Here is a 23,717-nt window from a genome sequence, read left to right on the forward strand (position 1 = left end):
CCAAAGATTCTTCTCTTTTACGAACACGGTACGTGCTGACATCCTAATTTTTGCCCTGCGATTCTTAATATTATGGTTCGAACCATCATTGGCAAGCGCGCAAGGTGTTTGTTCTCTTGTGCATTGGTTTGACAGACTGCTGAAAGAATGTGACGAGGCTGGTGCAAGAGCGGCCTACCTTGAGCTCTCTTGAGGAGACAGAGGCAAGAGTGGTGTGACAAGAGGGTTCCAAATTTGCATCACTGTGACTTGATTTTGTCCAACCCTAGAACCTTTTTTGTTTTGTTTTGTTTTGTTTTGTTTTGTTTTGTTTTTGCAGGGATTGCCTGAACTCTCTATAAACTCAGAACTGTCAAACTCAGAAACTTGTTTGAATGACTAACTTTTTCCAGTAGGCACACTGAAGCTTTGTTCGCTAACGAACAGGGGGAAAACACACAATTCCAGTACTTAAAAAATCTACCGTTCTCTCATTCCTTTGGTACTTCTACGTAGCGTTACTGGCGCAAAAGGGGGTTTGCATATACATTTCAATGAAGCATTTGCATGACCTGTCAAGATCTACCCATGGTACAAATTTCAAACCTATTTTATATTTCTTTCATTGTGCTGGACCTTAGATGACCAGCGTGTTATTCTAAAAAGTAATTTAATTTTACTAATACACTAGCTTATTATGATCTGAGTATGTGATGAAAATAGTATATTTATTTTACTGTTTCAAGTGGACGATAAGATATATTTTAAAAGCCTGGTATGTTTCATCAAATATCATTGTGAATATTCTGGGAGTTTTCTCTAAATCAACAATTGTATCCTGAATCTTTCCAACCTCTTCGTGTTAATGTTGAATGATAATGATATCAGACACATTTTTAATAAATAAAGATAAGTTTTATTTACTTACATTTGTCTACAGTTTGGCGCAAATAACATGATTTAATATTATAATAAAAATCACAAAAATTATTAAATCAAGTTAATTTTAGACAGTTAAGAAATAAATGAAGCTTTATAAGATTTTCAAAATATTTGTCTTCTACAGCTTAGATCGTATGTAATCGAATTTGAAAAGCAATAATTAGATTCTTTTATGCATCAAAATCTGTAGCTTTAATCGCATAAGTAATTGCTGATCAAATTTAGGGCACTATTGTAACCTCTATGTAATTATAGCTCCTCGGAATACAATTATTAGGAAAACGGTTTTGGCTACATAAAAGATAATTCGATATCATTATTAGGAAATTCTCGACATCTAATTCAATTATGTTTTCACCGAATGTTATTTTCAGCAAAGAAACAAACAATATCTGTTCTATTGATTTAAGCTCTATCACCTGTGATCCAGTATCAGCTAATGTTGTTGTGACGTTGAGTTTCAGGTGCAAATTTTTTTTAACAGCTGCCAATAATTTTTCCCATAGAAATCTGCGAACATTAGGCTTAGAAGATTTTGCATAACATGCATAATATTTTTGGGATGCAACGGCTCCATAACATTAGTCCTCATTATTTCCAGTTTTGTTTGTTGACAAAATCATAAAGTCTTATTGTTATCCGAAATACGGTATTCATTATTATTATTTTTTCATTTATATCATCTCAGTATATAAATCTGCAAAATCTTCTCAGTTCTTAGTGCTCTTATTCTTGTGTAGTTGCCAAATTGTAACTTATACCAAAGGGAGCAACAATTTCATCACTTTTTTTTAATGAATTTCTTCATATTTATAATTGTGATGAGAGGGACAGCTTCTGTCTTAAGTATTTCCCCTTTTCATGCATTTTTCTTCTAAATCAATGGTTGCTCTTTGTACCCCTTTCATCATCTCTAGACTATCACTCCTCATTTTCAAAACTCAAAACTTACGTACACATTTATTTAAATTTAAACTTTTGTGTGTTTTACATATTAAACAAGAAAAAGTACAGAAAATGTTGTAAAGTGAAAAAACTTGAATAAAACTAGTTTTTGTATTTATAAACTAAATCTAAATACTAAACAGGCTAACCAAATTCTCTGTCCTGAAATTTTGAAACCCCTTTCCCGATTTAGAACCTCTTATCTATTTCAGATTGTTTCAAAAAGAATATACGTATTACAAAGTGTTATTTTGTCCAAACTATCAGCCACTGCACTTTGCCTCGGCTATTGGCGAAACGAATACATAGTCTAGTTTGTATTAATAGCCGCTAGGTGTCAGTTGTCTTCTGTTTTGCGTAGTAACCGTCACATGTTTAAAACGGCTACTCTGCGGCAGAAATCATTTTGTGTTCTTGAGTTTGCGAAGTGCAATTCCGTGATTACAGTGCAAAGACGTTTCAAGTTGAGGTACCAAAGTGATCCTCTGAATGAGTGAAAAATTAGCAGATGGTATTGACAGTTTGTAAATACAGGATGTGTATATAAAGGTAAGAGTCCTGGCAGCCCTCATGTTCCCGACGAAAATATTGCACGAATTCAAACTGCTTTCCAACGTACTCCTTCAAAATCAACTTGTCGTGCCAGTCTCTACCGAACTCTACCGAGCCGTTGGATTGGTCGTCAAGGAGCTGGCGACTTAGCATGTCTCAGCTGGCGTCCACGGTCACCGGATTTGACACCCTGTGACTTCTTCCTGTGGGGTTTCATTAAAGACAACATTTATGTACCACCACTCCCACAGAACCTGGGAGATTTGAAGAACCGGATCCGTACTGTCATAACATCAGTGACGACGGACATGCTTGTCCGAGTATGGGAAGAATTTGAGTATTGATGTGATATTGTTCGTGTCTCTGATGGAGAATATATTGAACATCTGTAATCTGAACTTGAGAGGTTTGTACATATGTATGTAAAGTTTCATATTAGTATGTCATACAGTTTAACAAATATATGCATTCGAAATGCGTATATTCTTTTTGAAACACGCTGTAGTATGTTCGTTGCCAGATCTTGCACTTATTAGGCTGCTATCACACATCCAGAAAAGGTGTCTAAAAATAGGCTACTTTAAAAATGAATGAAATTTCAAAACTCTGAATTTATTTAGTATTCGTAATTTCTGATGGAATTTGCTTGGCATCAAATTCTGTACTAAATTTGCTTCCAATTACAGCGTAACATCGATTGCTGTTTTAATTTTTCTTAATGATTTCTTATCAGCATTTGCTTACGCATTTTTCTCGCGCGCGTAATTTTGAGCTAGCTTTTCTAGCATAAATTTTGAAACTTTTAATTTATGGTAGCAAAGAACGAGATATAGATAGATAGTAAAATACATCGCGTAACTAAAATAATCTTTGAAATATAGACTACAGTAATATTAGTACAATTAATAGTAAGTGCTTTTTAATTTAGTAAGTTCGTTTTTTAACCTGTCCTTCCAGAAATAGAGCATACAGAGTAATTCTTCCCCACCCGATTATCGAAAGGCAAAACTTAAAAAAACTGTAAGGTTTTTTTAAGTAATTAAAATAAATTTCGCAATTAAATGAAGTATACATTCTGAATTTGAATTTTTGTCATCTTGCGATATTTTAAATGTGCATTTCTTTCTTTCACTAACTTCTTATATCTAAGTATATTAATGCAAATAAAAATGCTATTCAAAATTTCTTTTTTTTTTTAATGACTTCACAGATACGTTCTAAAAGTGTCACAGTTGTTAAAACTATCTAAATGCATGCATACACATGAGGGGCAAGGTTAAGCTAGAGGAACTGATTTTATAATTTGGTAGCACAATGAAGTGCCGTTCTGTCTGTAAATGACAGTAGTTCTAATTACTAACAGGATTAGCTTCTTAATTCTCTCCGAAAGCAAAGTTAATTAAAAATGGATATTGGGACATACATCCATTACCCAATGGTGTTATTGTACATCTTCTGTAAACAAGGGGATTTGAAAAATTGCAATAGAAAAGTTTCCTTCGCGAAGGAAACTAAGTTCTATTTGAGTCTGGATAACAAAATATATTAATATTTAAGGTAAGGCTGCATAACGATATTTTATTATGGAACCTGATAAGATTGCACATTTATACATTTCTAATGACCATTCAGTATTTGAATAAATACTGTTGTATTGCTGTTTGGACATAATATAAGATTCTTTTATTTGCGCATGAAATATGCTAATGTTGTAACTAGAATGTGAACTTCTTAGCATGAATATAACAAATTAGATAGGATTTTAATGCAGCTTAGCTCAAAGATGTTTTGGAATCCATAAAAAATTTCTTTATGACAATTCCAGTTTCTCTCTTTGCTGAAAAATTTTAAGTGAAAGAAATCCAGTTACTGTGAAGAACAGAGAATGTAAAGAATTTTGATTTAAAATCCTTGGAATGTAAATTTGTACGATGGAGAGGAAATACGAAATATGTTTTGTATGAAAATATCACAAACTATAACCATAGATTTTTGTAATCTATTTCGAGACCAAGTATCATATTAGCAGAAAGATTTTTGAAAGATTACATATTGATCGCAAATTTTTTTAATAAAAGCGTAAAATATGGCTCAGTATCTTGAAAGGTGAGCGAGGAAAGGAACAAATACAGATTTAACATTGACAGCAGTTAGTTCACTGAGAGTTTAGTGAAATGAGAACCGAAACATTACAGGTATTTCTCTAACGTAGCATCAGTTTTAGTGCGAATAACAATTTGTTCTTGTGAACGAGGATGTGCGAGGATTGCCAGATGAACTGAGTACCTGATCTTAGTCCAGCCTTAGACCTGGATCCTGGATCTGCTACTTACTCTCAGCATCCCGTAGAAGTTCAGTAGGGCTTAACATCAAGGGAATATGCAGTGTTGCCAGAAATGCTTGATCTATAGTAGCTGGAGAAGAATCGGAAAGCTGCAAAAAGTAGTTTTTGACGTCAAAAATCACATTATTCTCTTGTGACATGAGCTCACATGACCTTTGACGTCCTCAGAAAATCAATCTGTGAGTTCCGTTAGTTACGACTATAACTCCACTCTTGGTTGTTTCATTCTGCTCATTATTGAGAAGAATATTAAAACTTCATTATGAGTTGTCCATTGTTTAAATATCCATTTCTTCTTTTAATTAATTTTAAGGTTATTTAGGTGGTTATTTTTCAGTTATATTGTTTATGTCTATTATGAGTTACTTCCACACATAGATTGTCAACGCTATTGAAAATTTCTGTTGTTTTGGGGTTAATTTTCTTTGCTCATTGTTTCTTGATCTACTTTAACTGTTCATGAATTTATTTTTCTGTCGTGATTGTTGAATTTATTTAATTTCATCACATTTCTATTCTAATAAATATTGCGTTCATTCATTGTTAAATTTTCTTATGTTGAAAATCAGAAATCTGGTTTTACTTTAATTTTAAGTCTACAGCTTCAATGAGTCTTAGAAACTGTGTCAATATTTTATTTTTTATTACAATGACATGCGTATAAGCATAGATGTTTCCGACATGAACTATCTGTAGACTCATCCACTATCAGATAAAATGATGACATTTTAATTTAAATTAATTACTCTTTGAGCAATGCAAATGAAATAACTTTTCTTTATAACTGATATGCGTAGACATAAAATCGCAGTTGATGAATGTAATAGCAAATTTTTCACAAAAATTTTGCTCAAGTAGTCGATGGGTCATACGGATGCATATCAAAAACCAAAACACAGAAAATTTCAATTCGAATTGATTTTGTTAAATTTTTCAAACGCATTTTTTATGCTATTCTGGAACAGGATTTATTGAGAATTTTGTTTATGCTTTACAAAGTGCTGCTTTATGTGACCTCAGTTCATATTTATGTAGCTTTCCATAAGCTTTTGTCTTGCTTTTTCCATTCTTCGCAGCTAGTTTTCAGACATAGGTATTTAAAGCCAAGCATTTTGAAAGGTAGGTGTAAATTTTTTCCTCTTTCTAATAATTCATATTGTAGTTAACGCAGGTATAATCTGACTTAAATTTTGCAAGCCTATTCACAGGTCACCAAAATATTAAAGTAATAAATGAAACACGTGAAAATACCAGTGTTGAAAACTGAAATGTAAATGCGCTATTGCTCTATGATCGCAGGATTGCCAGTTGCCGATTGCTTTTTAAGCCAAAATGAATTCTGACTTTTATTATAAATTACGTTTCACATATGCCGCCCAGACGGTATAGTGGTTAGGGAAGCCAACTGCGATACCAAAGGGCCGGGGTTCAAATTCCGGAGAAGGCATGGTTGTAAGTGCCCGTCCCTCCGTAGGAGGCAAAGGTGACCCTCTTATTAGGTGCCTCCATAATAAAGTGACCACCACTTCTGGCCTTAGTAGTGGCTTGGCTAAGCCGAAGTTGGCTGTAGGCCCGCCATTGGTAAAAAAAAAAAAAAAAAAAAAAAAACTTTTCACATATACTTTATTTTAGTATGCACACATTTTACGATATAATAAAAACTATTATGATAGCAAAAATTAGCAAAGGCAATGATGAAGTAGTAAAAAATTTGCAAAATCTCACAGATATAAATTTTAGTAGCACAGATTTGTCAAAATTAGCAAATTTTCGATAAATTGCACGACTTGGTAATTCAGAGAAAGTGAAGGCCAGCACAATATAACAACACATAGAGTTTAGGAATCTTCTCCACCACTCTTGGATACTTAATGTGTTTCTTGAGAAAAACTCCATGAATCATCATTGAGGGCTGAAATTGTTTTGAATGAAATCATCTTGGTTGGACAGGTTCGTGGTCTTTTATGATCACCGCCATTCCCATTACTTGCATCATCACTGAGCAGTATGAAGCAAATATTTGTCTGACCAAATAATTCTGCATCGTTCTGCAGATGCCGTCTATTTCTCGTGAATTAGATGAAATGCACGTTTCAATAAATCTCGGTCAACAATAGCTAACAAGAAAATCGTAGACATCTGTAACCTTGAGTCTGCAGAATGCGTCGTACTTTATAATTTTAACATGAGAGACTAAAATGGCAAAATGCTAAAACACAAAAACAACCAGTACACAAAACGCTAGAACTCAGAGAAATATAGCGGGATCAGGAAATAAATACGATCTGGGCATCTTTTCTCCTTCTGTACCTTTTAGCCCCTGAACTCTCTGATCTGACTCAGGTCGGCAATGGCACATAAATGTCATTGTCTTTTAATGTCTGGGCGTTGGTACACCTAGCAATGATAGGCCATTTCTAGACTTGCAATAGGACCTTATTACGATTGCCTTTAGACTTCTAGATTTTGTTGCCCCTTCAATCAAAAGATGACATGTTGCTCAGATAATGAATCCATGATCAGGACGCTATGTTCACGAAATATACCCAGTTTAATAATCTGCAATGTAATCCATCAGGTGCAGTGAAAACGTGGTTCGTCCGTGTTCTGTTTCTGGAAGCTCAGCATGCTGGCTAAATGAGGCTTTGATTATTTACTCCACGTATAATATAAATACGAGACAACTTTTTTTGAGGTCCTTCAAGATGGCATTCTTCATTTTACACATATAGCCAACCAGAGAAGGAACTCAGACCCAGATTGTCCCCTCGCACGATTAATACTCCTCTCCAAAATTGATCTAAGGGGCCGCTAACCAATTGGTCTACTCAACGAGCCATAACAGAGCCATGTTGACAGGTACGCACAGTAACTCGCATTCCACATCTTTGTCCCTATGAGCATAAAACGAAGAATCCATCTTAATGGGGTACGAATATCAGATGGCAAAACAAAGTACAATAAAGATCACAAGTAAGACAAACCCTGCCACCAAACAGAGTGTCGGAACGAATTCGGAATCCAGGCGCCCCCAGGGGAAGGACAGCAAGGAAGGATATGCGCAGTACAATATCGAGGCACCAGGGCGCCCAATAGCCACTTCAAGCAATTTTCAAGGCCTACCAAACTCTCCGAGTCGATCGACTGCGTTGTTTCCCCTGGGCAGTCAGAAACATCAACCATGTAGCGGCCCCACATGCAAGAGGCATGAGCTGAGACCATGAACTTTGGACTAAAAGATCTTAGCTCAGTGCAGTTTTACCTGTAACAAATATCCTTACATAACAAGAATTAGACTCCCATTATATTAGCTAAATCAAATCCCATATGTTTATCTACTTACATAAAAATGCAAAATATTCAATTCTCTAAAATATCAGCTTTACTATTTTCACTTTATTCGTATTTTAATGAATATGCTAAACAGTTTGTGTTAGTTATGTAACTTTGTATGTAATTTTATGTTATTTTTCTCTTATGTTTAAATGTAACAACTCCAATGCATAACTCCAGTATTACTTAGAATAGCACATATGTTTTTCCTATATACCCCAGTGGTCAAGACTGCCTAAGTACAGATCCTAGCCAATAGCTTCACAGGTTTTACTTGCATTGACCCTCGGTGGGGGGGGACATTTTACGTGGATAGCCTACGTGTGGCGTTCATATATTTAGTGCAATTCAATAATGTATACCAAGATTATAACACTTGTTCGTAAAGTCCAGATGTTCGGCTGTTTCTCTGTTCTGCTAAGTTTTAAGCTATCATTGTTTGCAGTTTATTATCAGGTTCGTAGGCATCTGAGCAAGACTGAGAATTTTATTAAAATTTCGAAATTTGTATCTTGTAAACCAGTTGTCCAGTATAATGTAGCTGAGAGTCTATTGGGTTTGTTTTTACAACATTAGTAGCAAGGTAAAGGGCCTGATTTTGCAAACGTGCCAGCTTGTTCTTCAAATTCTCAAAGGTAGCTATTAATGGAGAACAAAAATATTCATAAGAGATTCTGTAAGCAATTTGTAAGTTGAAAGTAAGATGGAAGTCACACATCCCCAACGGAAACTTACCAACTGTTTAATTAGGTTTAAACGATTATTTACCCTTAACTTCAAGTTTTTCATTTAGGAATTTCATGACAATTTTTATCTAAGACAATTCAAAAATATTTAAACTTTTGGAGTTGAGACTCAGGGTGTATTATTGCATAAAATCTCAAGGAAGAGAGCCTAATGACGCAGAGAGAAAGTCAGAAAAGCGTTTTTTTTAATGCTGCCCCTCACTTGTTGAACGTTTACGGGAATTCACGAACCGATCATCGTTTACCGGTTCTTGGACGATCTCACATTGAATAATGTTGCCGAAAGCATGCTACCAGACAGAGAATTGTAGTCTGATGAGGATATTTGTGCACTCTGAAGTGTCGACAGTATGCTCTTTGAGTGAGGATGATGAATGTCTGTTTTTCAAAATAAAGTTCGATCAGTGTCGTGCGATGTTTAGGAATCAGTCTCTCCATGGCGTATCTCCCAAATATGCTTCACAGTCCTGAAAAAGAAAAAAATAAGTAAACAAGTTACAAATATATTATGAGGCATTGCAGCCCATGTGCGATTTCTGCGCCCCCCGTTATATTAAAAAGACAAAAGCTGGTCATTGTACCCTGGGGAATTCCGGAATGAAGTTGTTTGTAACCATTTCCATAATTTCCATTCATAAATGTGCATTTCCATAATGCACGTTTATGAATTGTTGGCCATTAAAGCTGCTGATTCATTTTAAAATACTTCCAGGTCTTTGCTGTTTTAAAATCAACAAAAACTGAAGCTGTAATATGATCCTTAACAAAATTATCCTTTTAGTCTGACTTATAACTGCAATATGCTACAAGGTTGATCGAAGCTACATTAAACCTGCCTGGGCAGGATGAATTAAGCCATGAGATTATAGATAACATTTAAGTTTGTTAATCGCCATTATTTCCATTAATTTTATTCCGGCCAACAATTCATAAACGTGCATTCCTTTGGGCTCTAGTGGTAGCGTTTTCTGCCTTCATATGTTTAGAGGAGTATTTTATCCGTAGTAGAGATTTTAACACCTGTAGTAGAGATTCTAAATTCTGTAGTGGTGGTTCTAAAGCAGTCTCTTCTAACACCTATAAATAATACTTTGTAGTCTGCTTTTTCACGCGTCTAAAAAAATCCAGGGCTAAAATTTTTAATGAGATAGGTTTGTAACTGTAGGACTATCCTGGAAGATTATTTTTCTTTAGCAGGGGAACAATGGTTGGCTTTTTGAAGAATGAGAGAACAAGGCTATTACAAGCTTTATTGTATTCCAGAAAAGGTTATTCCGTTAAAAAGAAATATTTGTGCAAATAAAACACAAAATAATTTTTTTCGATAAAATTAAGGAATGGAACTATTCGTTATCTGCACATTCAGCCTTTTTCAACTAAAAAAACAAAGCAGAAAGCAAAGCAGTAAAACAAATTTTTATTTACACAGGTCCGATAGCTGAAAATATAACTTATTAATTTTTCTTTTTAGTGAAGAATCGTTAAAAGAGGTTACATTTTGCTTTAATATATTTATTTATTTTATTTTTAATATTTATTCATCTATTTTCTCCTTTCCCTCTCTCTCTCTCTCTTTTTTTTTTAATGTGTCTGTGTGTGTAAAAATAACCCATTTAAATGTATGACTCAAAATTAAAATACGAAATTATTTTTTGTAATGATAAGGTAAGAAGTTTTATAATACAAATTATGTTACTAAATTGGTATGGAATAACCTGAAACAGTATAAGCCGAAATAAATTTCTGATTTTCATCAAAACAAAATTGCTCTGTTTCATCATGGAAGCTGTCAAGTCACCTAACCCTTTAATTGCACTATATCATCAATTTATACTGCTGAAAGTTTTAAAACTGATGCTCATAAATAAACAACAAGTTTAATTTTACTTAGAAAAAGCAAACGATGAGGGCCATAGAAACTGCGGGATATCCAGAGACAGGATAACTAGAGTTCTGCATCACAAAAATGTCTCCTAAATGCGTTTGCGTTTCTTATAAATATTTATAAGTAATGCTTATTATAAAAAAATAAGACATTTATTACAAAATTTGTTGTTCCTATCACTAAGAAACAATTATTAACAGATATCTTGAAGTATAAACATATTTAGATTGGTTATTTAATTATGGCAAAATATACGTGGGCTATCTGCCTAAGAGGAGGGATGCCTTCGTAGGCAACTTTCTAAAGTAAGCTGGCTCTTATCTATGTTATACCCGTGGAAAGCCGCATAAACCTCTACTGCCAGCATGTTCGCCGGATTTTAAGCTCCAGTAGAACTACCAGTGTTCAGGGACATCACCGATCAGTCGTCGTGAGTTCAAATTTATTTAGAAGTCATAGGTAAAGTATTACAGTAAATATTTTCCGTGAGTTTTCCATTAAGTATAGCTATATAAGAGTGTCACTTACTATTTTATGTTGCCATTTGACACATCACATTATTTGATTTCGACTGCAAAACATCTACAATGTGCAATTAGTTATATATCACGTAAAATTTACTTCGAACTTAGCCCAATTACCGCATTTTTATATTTAAAGATGTAATCGAGCCTAAGATGCATTTTTTAATTTCAATGTCAGCAAATGAGGAGGAAGGTCATTCGATTAATTCAAGGTAAATTAAAATATATTCAGCAAATATTTTTTAATAGTCAACTTTGATTTAATAACAACAACTATATACGTATTTAAATTAGGAATTTATAAAAATTAATTTCTTTAATAATTAGCAAAATGGAAAAATCTACGATTCTAACTCTCACTTACGTTTCTAGCCACGTTTATACGGTGAAAAAAAAAAAAAAAAAAAAAAAAGATGCGCCGTGAATTCGAAGAAATATGATAGGCTGATTTAGTAAAACACACTAAGTAATTCGGTGGATTTCGTCTTAATGTACTTTTAAGAAAGTAATTTTTTTTCTTACATTTCTTTTATTTTAGATGCATCCCTAAACAAGCTGATAGGATGCTGAAGAGTAATCCCTCCCCCTAAACTATACCTCTCCCTATTCATTATATATATGTACACACACATGCTTCTACCCATGAAGTATTACGAGTATCTATTTAATATACTTTCATTCTATCCTCTTGACATAAAACTGTTAAATTTAGTATAAAAACTTTGAAAATTATTGCGAACGAAAAGTTCAATTCTAGAAAAAGCATAATAAATAACGATAACTCGCCAAGTGTAGCACCTTTTTCATATCAACATGCCTTGCTACTGTAGAGGAGGATCAGCTGTTGACGTCAATCTGAAAGTCTTCTCAATAACTTCGAATAAATAATAGATAGTATAAACTATTTTAATGCTTATTTTCAGTTTCAAGACTATTACTTGATAAATTTTGAAGTTTCTTTCTCTGTAGAAAGTCTTAAAACAAATTAAAAGCAATTTTAACTACCGCACTCTTTTCTGTATTCCTGCGCGCGCGGAAAAACTCGCCGCTCTTATTCACAGCCATGTGCCGGCCCTATTTTCTTATATTTCGACTTCTGTGTTTGCATACGCCTGACCAAAAATAGCTCATCTCGTCACTGAAAGGTAAGTTCAACTCTCTATATATAAACCATCTAAACAAAAATAGATTTCATTTATCGAACTGATGGCGGATAATAGGCGAAGGTCTGTTTTGCGCTTTTTCAGAATCAGGTTGCATTTTGTCGTCTGCTTTCGGATGAGGAATTATCGTCTGCGGAGAAAGCCGGGAAAACATGTGCTGGTAGCGAATATTTTGGAGCATTTCTCTTTCGGTTTTTGGCTCCATATTAAAATTTTTTGGCTCCATATTTAATTTGCTCTTCTATAAGCTGGGTGTTTATTATTTCCTCAATTAAAACAGCAAACTGTATTCGTTTTAATAAAACATATATTTTGTTCGTGTATATATAAAATTTATAAAATATTTCATAAAATACATTTAAAGTTGTGAAAAAGCAGAAATTTATTTGAATACCCCGACAAAAACTATATACTATGTATGCCATTGAAAAGATTCAGAAATTAATTATGTGAATATTTTATTTTTCTCTTTTTGCCTTGCCCTCAAAAATGCTGAAACAGCATATCGTTCGTGCGAAGTAAACCAGATGCCCACTGTTTACTTCGTATCACGAAGATTACATTTACCGATATGAAGCTATAGCTCTGTAATTTAATTTCTACGTAATGATTCCGGAAATAATTTAAAGCATGATATAAGCAAAAGTTCATGAAAAATGAAAAAAATTAATCATTATGATTGCATTGGAATAAAATGCTTCTAATTTCGAACGATTTTATTTTTAAAAGAGAACGCTAGAAATGCAGAATTTTACGATATTTGAAATTTTTAATGCGAAGATTGTATTTCTACGAATGGTAATTTTTATTGCATTTTCCCTTAGGGAAATAATGTCTGATATTATGATTATTTAGCATGATGTATCAAATTATTTTTAAAATATCTAATTTTTTTAAGAGACATTTAAAATTAAAATATAGCGCTTGAAACTGCTGAATGAAGCATTCATTTCCATATTTTTTATTTTATATTTTCTGAGAGACAAATAGCAAAGAACGATATTCTGGAAAATTGCATTTTGTGTTATGTTATGCAATGTGTTGTTCACGATTCAGAATTTTATTTGTTACTTTTTCCTTTTCCTATTTATCTTTTATATTTTCTTCACTGTTTAAAACATGGAATATAAATACCACTAAATGATTCGTTCATTGCCATTAGAGTGCAAAATTATTGAGCAATATCGGTAGTTCCGGTAAAAATAACTGTTGCTTAACTCTGTTATTTGTCACTAGGGATCAAAACGGTTTCATCTGTGTATTATTTTTAAGTATTTTCTAATGAAACATGTTTAGTTATTTACTAATGCATACACTGAAACATTCATAGAGTTTTAAAATTTTTCTAGATGCTTTTTATTTACTTAGAAAGAACCGATAATTATACGTACAGTTCCTCAAGATACAGTCATCCAGATAACATCGAAGAAACCTTTTTAAAATTATATTATCGATAGCATACTATTTCTGGCTTCTTTTATTTTATTTTGATTCTTTTATCTATCTTAATATGTATTTATATATCCCTATCGTTTATTTTAGTCATACATATGGTGAGGGGTGGGAAAGAATAAGGAAAAGATCTACACAGTTTGAAAACAATTTAAAATTGCATGATTCATATTTATATGAATAAAATTATCACTGAAAATATTTCAGCATGCTTTTAAGATAGACATATAATAAAACTTAAAGCTACCTTTTTCATATAGTGAAAAACATTAATAGAAAATTTATGTATACACATAATATTACGCTAGTATTAAAAAAACGAAAAATGTTTTATTCAAAATCACTGCATCATAGTTCGAGTTTTAAATTTAATTTTTTTTCTTAAAAAAAACAAATAAAAATGTTAAAGTATTTTTTTTAACAAAAAACAAATTTTTGCTTGAAAATAAAAATTTCCGAAAAATCCAGTTGGTTTTTAAAATGTTCAGATAACCATATTTATTAAAAATACCAACAATTATCTGCAAGTTTTCCACAACGTTTGCAGCAATACATTCCCATGCCAATACTTTCCCACTATTACATTTTCACCATTGTTTATATATTTTCCTTCTTCGTTGATTTCACCCGGTTTCCTCGACACTTAATTTGAGAATATCTGATCACCGACCATTAAATTTACTTTAAACTGGAAAAAAGTTACTTGATGCCAAAATTCTTCAGAATAGTTAATAAATTCTTTTGCTAATTTTCATCTCTTCTGTGTATTAGCTTTATTTATGAATAGTTTTCGTCTAACTACTCGATCACGATTTTCAGACATTTTTTTTTTAAATTAAATTTCTGATTCTTTTGGAAAACACTTTTCTGATAGTTTCGCGAAGTTCTGACGCAATCGAAGAAAAGCTTGTAAAAGAATTTACTTTAACTTTCTTCAAAATGAATTATTTGTCTTTCACGCTTAGCACCGACGGTCTTCGAAAATGGTGCTTATTTTCTAAAGTTCAAGTCTTTTAAAACTTATTAACAATATACTGCACAATGAGACGAATTTATTTACTATACTTCTTATGTCACGCAGAGATTTTCCATTTCTGAACAGTTTTATAATGAGCTCTGATATCAACTAGCATTTGTCTTGTTCTACTGTTCATTTTCATTATAAAAGATAAAAATGCACGTAAGGAAATTGTAAAATAAGCAGAAGTAAATGGTTCATTAAGTATCTAATTGTTGCTATGGTAGCCCCCCTCCACAAAAAAATCTGCATACAAGGAAATTTTAACGTTTTATGTGCATGAATACTTATTTTTCCTTCATAATTTTAAGCATTTTTGATGCTTCAACGAATATCGCTGTGTTAACTTATTACATGTCTAGTTTTAAGACTTTTGTATAGCTTAAAACTAGACATGAAAACATGTCTAGTTTTAAGCGTTTGATCCTTCCTGTTATTTTGACATATGTTACAAGCAGGTTGTAAGCTAATCAGCATTTAATAACTCTCTGATGTGTACTTTTTTTTTTTTAACAATTTAAGTTCAAAATTAGATCATTATTTCTTGGAAGCTTTGTTACATTACACATTACCATCACACATTTTCACGACTTATTTAGGTGATTTATATTTTTTCTGGAGTTTGTATAAAAATGAATAATATATTTTAAAGAGTTTTAAGCAACTTGTTTGACTTTTGCTTTTATCTCCCGATGTATATGTTTGTGTATAGTATTTAATAATATTTGATTCTAGGAAATAAAACTCATTTTTCGCTTTCACTTCGGCAGTCCGTTTCATTTGTAAGTCAATTATATTTCCTTCCAATAGCACCGATTTTTGCAATAAAGTAGAGAATAAAGGAGATTATATATTTTGTTTCATTTATGTCAAAGATGATTTTTTTTCATCCTTTGACATATGATAGCTTTCAGAAACAGAAATACATTCTTTGTTGGTGTATAATATTAATGAAGAATTTTTTAATCCAGCTTCACCAATGGCCGAGTCATTGAAATTGTTGAATACAGTTTCATCCGGGGATCGAAACCGCGCGAACAGGCTAGCTGCTTGGCTGGTTAACGTGAATATGAGCCTGTTTACCTTAGAAAATACCCCACCAAAGTATCCCTACCTTTAGGCAGACAACTCTCATGCGCTTTGCCATATTTAGATAAACTAACCTTCTAGAACGTCGTTTTTATTGAATTTCATTAAAAATTCACCAAATAGTGAAGCATTTTAAAACTAAAATTAAGAGAATCAATGGACGCCACGCACGCCACGCACGCCAGAGAATATTTGTTGTAACGAAATTAATAGAGTATTTTTATTTATAAATATCGGCTAATTAGTTCAGTATTCAGGATGATAGTTGCCTTCTGTGAATGTTGCCTTCGTAGACGAATTTCAGAAGGAAAACGGATTGTCTTAACATTACAGGCCGGACAAAATACGAGGTATGCATATACCCAGGTTTTTCTGATGTAAGGAATCGAACCTACGAAGCGACAACTAGCTGCGTATTTAGTCGCTGAGCATCTAATAAATGCTATAACTAGGTAATAATTTTAGATTACATACTGGAATATCATTCATGTAAAATGACATGAAAGGTATGAGTTTATTTGCCTTTTAATTGAAATGGAAATAAAATAAAATCTCATACGGTTTAGAATTTGTTGTTTCTCAAATTTACTTAGAATATAACTATCGATCATTTCGTGAAAAGGTGACAGAAAATGAAAAGGAGGTAATTTTAAAGAATAATGTCGTCGGAAATTAAATTAGTTAATTTTGGCAGAGTTCAGGAAGACCGTCTCTATAAAGAAATGGGTGCCTTTATGGGGCACTTTATAAGAGAAATTGTCTCCTATTTTATAATACATGAGGATAATCACGAAAATCTTACAAAACCTGCTTGTTTGGCAGCTTGTAACTGTACCTAGGATGAGGTGTTAACTCTTTGCGGCTTTCAGCAGCTCGGGTTATAAGGTATTTCTCGCGCCTACTTAGCATGCCTTCGTAGTGTAGTCGTGTGCACGCTGGGCGCGTATTCCAGAGGTCCGTGGTTCGATTCTCGACGAGGGCGTTTCTCATTTTTCATCTTTTATGCTTCCAAAAAATCCAAATGTCTTTACAGGGGCGCCCGATCAAAGAGGGTGGTGGATGATGATTCTCCACAACCAGGATTTGGCGAGTGGGTTCCCTAAAAACCCCAGTCGCCCTTTAAAAGAAGGAGTATATAAGGTATTTCTCCCGCCTTCTTAGCGTGCCTTCGTAGTGTTGTAATTTGCACGTTGGGAGCGTATTCTAGAGGTCCTTGGTATGATTCCCAGCGAGGGCGTTGGCTCATTTTTCATCTTTCATGCTTCCAAAAAATCAAAATGGCTCTACAGCGTCAATGGTGAGCTTTCCATCCGGCGTTTATCTAGAACTTTCCGTATAAAAACTTCCATATAATTTTTATATATAAAATTTGAGTAAATTTTGAGTATTATTTAACAATCAGGTTATATATTTAGATTTACAAAGTAGGATACTAAAGAAATCTGGTACGAACATGATTAATAAAATGAAATACAGGGAAGCCAGAGCAGTCTAGGGCACTGAAAAAGAATTGTTATTAACATTTTTTAAAAATTATTATCACTTTGTCTTTTAACGGCAATTGAGCTTTTATTAAATGTTATTTCTTTTTTCATATAATTTATAAACTTTAGAAGTCTTAAGTTGTAGAGTAATTTGATTCTTTTTGAAGCAGGAGACGTGAGAAATGGGCAGTGCCTTTCCCGGGACTCGAACGCTGCACCTCTCGAATACGCGTCGAATATGCTTCTAAATACAACACGAAAGCATTCTGAAAGGAGGGAAAAATAGCTTATATATTTCTCCTTTTAAAGGGCGACTGGGGATTAGAGTAACCAGTCGTCAAATCCTGGTTGTGATGAAGGATCGTCCATCACCTTTTATAGTTCGGGCGCCACTTGTAGACTGATTAGGTTTTTTTTTTGAAGCAGACGTGAAAAATGTGCAGTGCCTTCGCCGAGATTCGAACCCTAGACCTCTCGAATGAACGTCGAGTATGCTTCCAATTACACCACGAAGGCAGCCAGAGAGGAGGGAGAAAATACCTTATAAAATTACAGATCTGAAGCATATATTCCTTCTGTAATACATAAGCTAAGTTTTCAACTGTCTGATATTCCCACTGACATAATTATGCTATGAAAATCTGTTTTAAAGATAAATTAACTGCACTGACTTTAGAGCGGTTAAGATTCCCAGTACATTTGTAAAATCGTCAGTTTTGTTTTGGAGCAGGAAGCATGAAAAATCCGCGTTGCCCTCACAGGGATTCGAACTTCAAAGCTTAGGATGATAGCTGGACGTATTTCCAATTACATCTCGAAGGCATAGGATAAGGAAAGAGAAAATTTCTTACATTCTTTCCACCCAGGTACCAAAGCCAGATGGCGACGAATTATCCTTTACCGCATTTCAATTTTGGCGCCACTTATAGAGTCATTTTTAGAATTTTTCGGAGCCACGAAAAGTGAGGAATTCAGCAAGCTCTCGCCAGGATTTCAGTGCGGTCCTCCCCATGCTAGCCCAATGTGTTTCCAATTACACTACGAAGGAGCCCGAAAAGAAAGGAGAAAATTCGTCTCTAAGGATTTTAAATCATATTTCCCTTTTGTTTTTCTGTCATTGTACGGTTTTTCCTATAATTAACATGACAGGTATCTGAACACTAGTAGTAAAATAAAATTGATCTTATAAGTGAGAATGCCAGCGTAAATGTAGAATGCCCACTGTCGTATAAGACAGTTACATGTAACTACATACCGTCTTCTAGAGCCGTACCTAGGTATTTTTTCTCCTGAGACAAAGAAATAAATGTGCGCCCCCACATATAATCAAATTAACTAATGTACTTTTATATTCAATAAAGGCAACTATATTAAATCATAACCAAATCTTCCTATAATGGATATTTTTAGTCGTAACTTTATACACTCAAAAAAATAAAGCATGCAATAATTTATAATGCTTAAATGCAAACATTAAAATGTCCTTTTTTGAAAAAAAAGCAAAATTCGTGGAATTAACCAGAGATATTATTATTATTAATTAAAAAAGTACTACTTTAACTTTCACCTTTTTTATCATTTATTTTTTCTTGCATGTAATAAAACAAAATCAAGTTTAAGTTGTGTTGTTCTGTAGAAGAGGCAGCCATATTCTTCGGAAATTATTATTATTATTTTTTTTTGAGTAAGGGAAGATTTTGCATAATTTTGAATTATTTTTAGTTTGCTAAACCTTCTTTCACCCGAAGTGTAGAACTGGCAAACGTAAAAATACTTTCAACTCAATTTCCAAATTCAGTTACGAGTGAACTAAAGTATGTTTCTGGATTATCAGAAAAGATCTAATTTTGTTTTAGTGCACATAATTATTGAATAGCTTAAGAATGCACATTTGATAAAAATTTTTTTGAGCATTTAATATCATTTTGGATGCATAAGTTACGAATGCTAAGGCCTTTTAGAATACCTAAATTACAAATGACTCATTGAGATGGTTCAGGGCACTGTTGAGGGGTAGATAAAAATGCTCTGCTGGCGTAAATTGTATTCCCATGCGGTTTCGAACAGTGCAAATGCAGAGCTTGCGGGTGCGCATTTTTATCTATGCGCCTGCGGACGATGGTGGAGAAGGAGGTACTCTGAAGTCCTAGTACCTCCTTCTATTTTACTTTTTCTACCTTAAAAAAATACAAGTGTGCAAAGCACGCGAGTGTTCAAGTGCTAAAGTGCATCCTTCCACAGCCTGAGACTCACCAATGGTCTCGTGGGTGGCTGAATGTCGTAGTGTCCTTTTTATTGCGGTAAATTTAAGAGTTACATTTTATAACGATGCTTCTCGATACGTTTGGAAACTGAACGTTAACTATTATAACTTATTTTTTAAATGTATATGTAAATTTTCGTAGCTAATTTCGCTCCCCTCCTAGCCTTTCACCTGAGGTGTCGTTTGCCTCTCCCTTGTCCCTGCTCTCCGTCTCGAATGATATGGTGGTTAGCAAAGCTGACTGCCATATCGAAGGGCACGAGTCTGAATACCCGTATACCTGAAGAAAATGTGGATGTTTTGAAATGAATTGTGGTATGGGGCATCGTGATTATGTTTGGCATGGGGTATTTAAAACTCATCTAGTCAAATCTTCCTTCAAGAACTTACTAGTCGTGAAGAAAGGATTCAAGACCTGTGAATTCCTTCCTTCTTTTCAACCAAAACTGAGATGGCGCTGAAAAAAGTCATTATGTCATCACCGGTGCTCAAGTTTCAGGGGGCAACAGATGCTTTTGACGCCAACCATGATTATTCAAGAAACCATTACGAGGGTTCTATATCCATGTATATAAGCGTAGCAATTACATGTATATAAGCATAGCAATACATGTATGTAAGCATAGAAATACAGGAACTAATACTGCAAATGTTAAGTTTCCTTCCACAGCCTGAGACTCACCAATGGTCTCGTGGGTGGCTGAATGTCGGTTGTGTGACCGGGGTTCGACCCTTGAGGAACGTGCATGGATATTTTTGTGATTTTCTCGAAGTATAGCGCGAATACACGTCAGTTTGCCTTAGAATGTCCTTCTTGAAAGCATCCATATCCGTAGGCAAAATGCCCTTGTAGGCTCTACCGTAATCAATTATGATAGCAAACCTTCCGTAGTTTGTTCACTATGAAAAGTTATTTTGTGGACCCTTTGAGTGTTCATCAAAATATTAATCAAAGCAATTTACATAAGAATAATATGCATTACTGGCCCTTAATCTGCTGTACCGCTAAGGCAAACACTTCGTAAAATGTGGATGTACTTACTTTAAGAATTCATTGTACTGGATGAATGCAATGATTAAAATTGCAGGTTATTTTGAAGTACAGAATATATAGCAATCAGTTCCCCGAGAATCAGCCTTTGACTAGACATTGAGTTGAACAGACTCTCCAGATGACGGTTACGGATGTCTCAGTTCATGCCTGTAACAGGCAGTTACGGGCAGTTAACTCTATGCCAAAATTCATTTGTCGCATTGGCTGTAAGTGTTCCTGTGTCAGTCTCTCTGCAACTGACCAGGCATTTTCATTAGTTGATGGATCTGGAGAACGTGCCGCCCAAAGACATCCTGCGTATTGAGGAAACATAGGACAGCGTGGCCAAATGCTCTCTCACTTCTATAGTGAAAAGACGAAGGCCAAGAAAATGTGGCTCAGCCACGAACATTAAGAACTTGAGTTATGTAACAGTGGCTGGTCAAAATACCTGATGCGCTCACTAGATGTGAATCGGATGCATGCCCAATGACACCCTATGCAGTCAATCTCGGTGCTGTGCCTATATGACGATAAAGAATACAAACTTTCAAGGTTCTTTCCCCGTGATGCCTCTATACGCGGATCCGGACATCATGATGCTGTAAGTAAACGCAGGATCACAAAAGTCACAAACGAAACAGTCGTACCCTTGTGCATCCATGTGTGTCGTAAGCAACAGGTAAACATAGCATCCAAATGAAAAATCCGCATTTCAATCTCACCATTAGGTGGCTATTTATTACTTTGCCTGTAATGTGTGGATGTCATGAAATGCTAATTATTTGCTTATTGCAGCATGTTCTTTATTTTACGCAAATAAAGAACAAGTTTGTTCTGCGCTTCCCTCATAGGATAGCAAATTCAACGGCTATGTATGTTATCATACTTATAAAACATTAAATCCTCAAAATCTTCCAGGATTTATTAAAACCTACAAAATCAATCCTTACAAATAATTGTTACCCGGAACTACATATTTTTGCTCTTTTTTTACTATATCATTCATGTAGCTTTCAATTATCTTTATTGGAAGTAATATAAAATACCATCTGTCAAGTTTTGCACCTATGTATAAGTAAGTGTATGATGTTGCAATACGAGACGGTTTGTTTCATATCTTATCCACTGTGTTTCTTTTCTGTTGACTAAGCTGCCATTTTCCCTACTACTACTACTACTATTTAAACTATTTCATCCGACTTAAAGAATTTAAGTTTAGATATTCAACAGGTGCGTAAATAGAAATTCAATTTTTAAATGTTAACAGTTATTAACTATAAACCCACTTTTATATAAACTGTTCAATGTTCGAAAGTTTATGATATATGTAAAGTTTATTATGTTAACCTATGGTGACTGGGTTATATTTTTCAATATTACTCTGGATACTTCCTAAAATGCTAACTTAAGTTATTATTGCAAACTTAAGTTTTTATTTATTTGTTTTTACAAAAGAAGAAGTAATTTTTTTTCATATGTGCTTTTATATTAAATATTCTCTTGGATCTTTTAAGTACTAAACTAATTTATAATTGCATTTATATAGGTTACATATATATAAATATACATATATACACACATATACATATATATGGTAAGTATTTATTAAGTTAAAATTAAAACTAAACTGACAAAAAAATCAAGTAAGCGAATAAGCAATAAAACGTTATCACAAATTATAAATGGAGTCGGCGGAATTTTTTAAAAATATAATTAAAAATGGATTAAAAAAATTCTTGCAAAATAAATAAAATGAAAACAGTGTTATAAGGTATTTCTCCCACCTTCTTGCATGCCTTCGTGGTGTGGTGGTCCGCACGCTGGGCGCGTATTCCAGAGGTTCGAGGTTCGATTCGCGGCGAAGGCGTTGCTAATTTTTCATCTTGCCTGCTTCCAAAAATCGAATAATCGAATATTTTGCTAAATGAAATTGCAGAAAATTTTTTAGTTATTTTGATATTTGATAGATATTTTGATGAATGAAATCGCAGAGTTTAGTTATCATATTACGCAGAGTAATTACGCTTTTACAAACAGATAGATAGACAAATAGATAGATATAGATATTTATTTAACCCTCCAAACGTTGTGGATTTAGCCTTGGAATTTTAAAGTTCCTCAAAAAGTCATAAACAGATCTGTTTTCTTGATTGTAATTAAAAAATGACCCTCTCCCTTAGTACCTTGATACTTTTCCTTCCATGTTACATCCAACCCGAAATCGGATGCATTAAAAGCTGGCAGAAATTTTCATGTATAAGAAATAATATAATGAATAAGAAAGTTACCCTTTCTATGCGGAATTCTATATCCACGTTATGTCTTGTATAAATATGAAGTATATACTGCCCCCATAAGTACCGCTAATTACACTAGCCATGTCTAGCTGAGCGATTTCAGTTACGGCTAATCAGCGGACGAGCGGTAAAGTCGCTGAACACTGGTAGTTCGATTCGAGGTTCGAATCCTGAGAACGGGCTGGCTGCAGGGACGTTTTCGTGGTTTTCCCCCATGTGTAACGTGTACACGAGCCAGTTTCCCTTACAAAGTCCTCCAGGAAGGCATCTTTTTCCTTAGGCAGATAGCCCTCGAAGCTTTGGCGCATAATCACATAAACCAAATCAAACGATTTCAGTTAAATCTGCGCTGCTATGCTAGCCAATAATATACTTATTAGCCAATAATATACTAATAATATACCTATGCTGGCCAGTAATATACTTGAAAACAATTAACTAACATTGTGTTTATGTCCTTGGGTCCCAGCTGATGGTCTTTTATTTTAAGCAAATTCTAAGGAAGGGGTTAACTAAGATACTCTTTCTCAGAACTACTGAAAATTAAAATATACGTTCATGTATATTTTTATTTTCAAAACGTTATGTTGAATGTAAGGAGAGTCGTATACTCGAGTAGGTTTTATTTTTGAGTACATCTGGTATAAGAATGTGCAATAATTAGG

The 23,717-nt window shown here is 33.9% G+C and overlaps 1 protein-coding gene and 1 long non-coding RNA gene across 5 annotated transcripts in view; one reads left to right on the plus strand and one right to left on the minus strand.

Moving 5' to 3' along the window:
* Window positions 1-838: 838 nt before the first annotated feature.
* LOC146993136 (uncharacterized) overlaps window positions 839-23,717 on the minus strand; it is a 225,829-nt gene continuing 202,950 nt past the window's right edge. Inside the window, exon 4 of the long non-coding RNA XR_015038587.1 lies at window positions 839-9,308. This is a non-coding gene — a long non-coding RNA (uncharacterized LOC146993136). The remainder of the gene's footprint in view (window positions 9,309-23,717) is intronic.
* The window catches only part of LOC118205332 (myocyte-specific enhancer factor 2C-like), a 523,715-nt gene continuing 512,309 nt past the window's right edge, over window positions 12,312-23,717 (plus strand). For 2 of the 4 annotated variants that reach the window (XM_085807882.1, XM_085807884.1), the window contains exon 1: window positions 12,312-12,395. The gene's annotated coding sequence lies outside the window, so the exon portion shown is untranslated. The remainder of the gene's footprint in view (window positions 12,396-23,717) is intronic. The other 2 variants (XM_085807875.1, XM_085807883.1) reach the window with 1 other exon arrangement.

This window comes from Stegodyphus dumicola, chromosome X1 (assembly GCF_044657685.1).
Source record: "Stegodyphus dumicola isolate Sdum_Otavi_A_Nest chromosome X1, ASM4465768v1".
In the NCBI taxonomy this organism is placed as follows: domain Eukaryota; kingdom Metazoa; phylum Arthropoda; class Arachnida; order Araneae; family Eresidae; genus Stegodyphus; species Stegodyphus dumicola.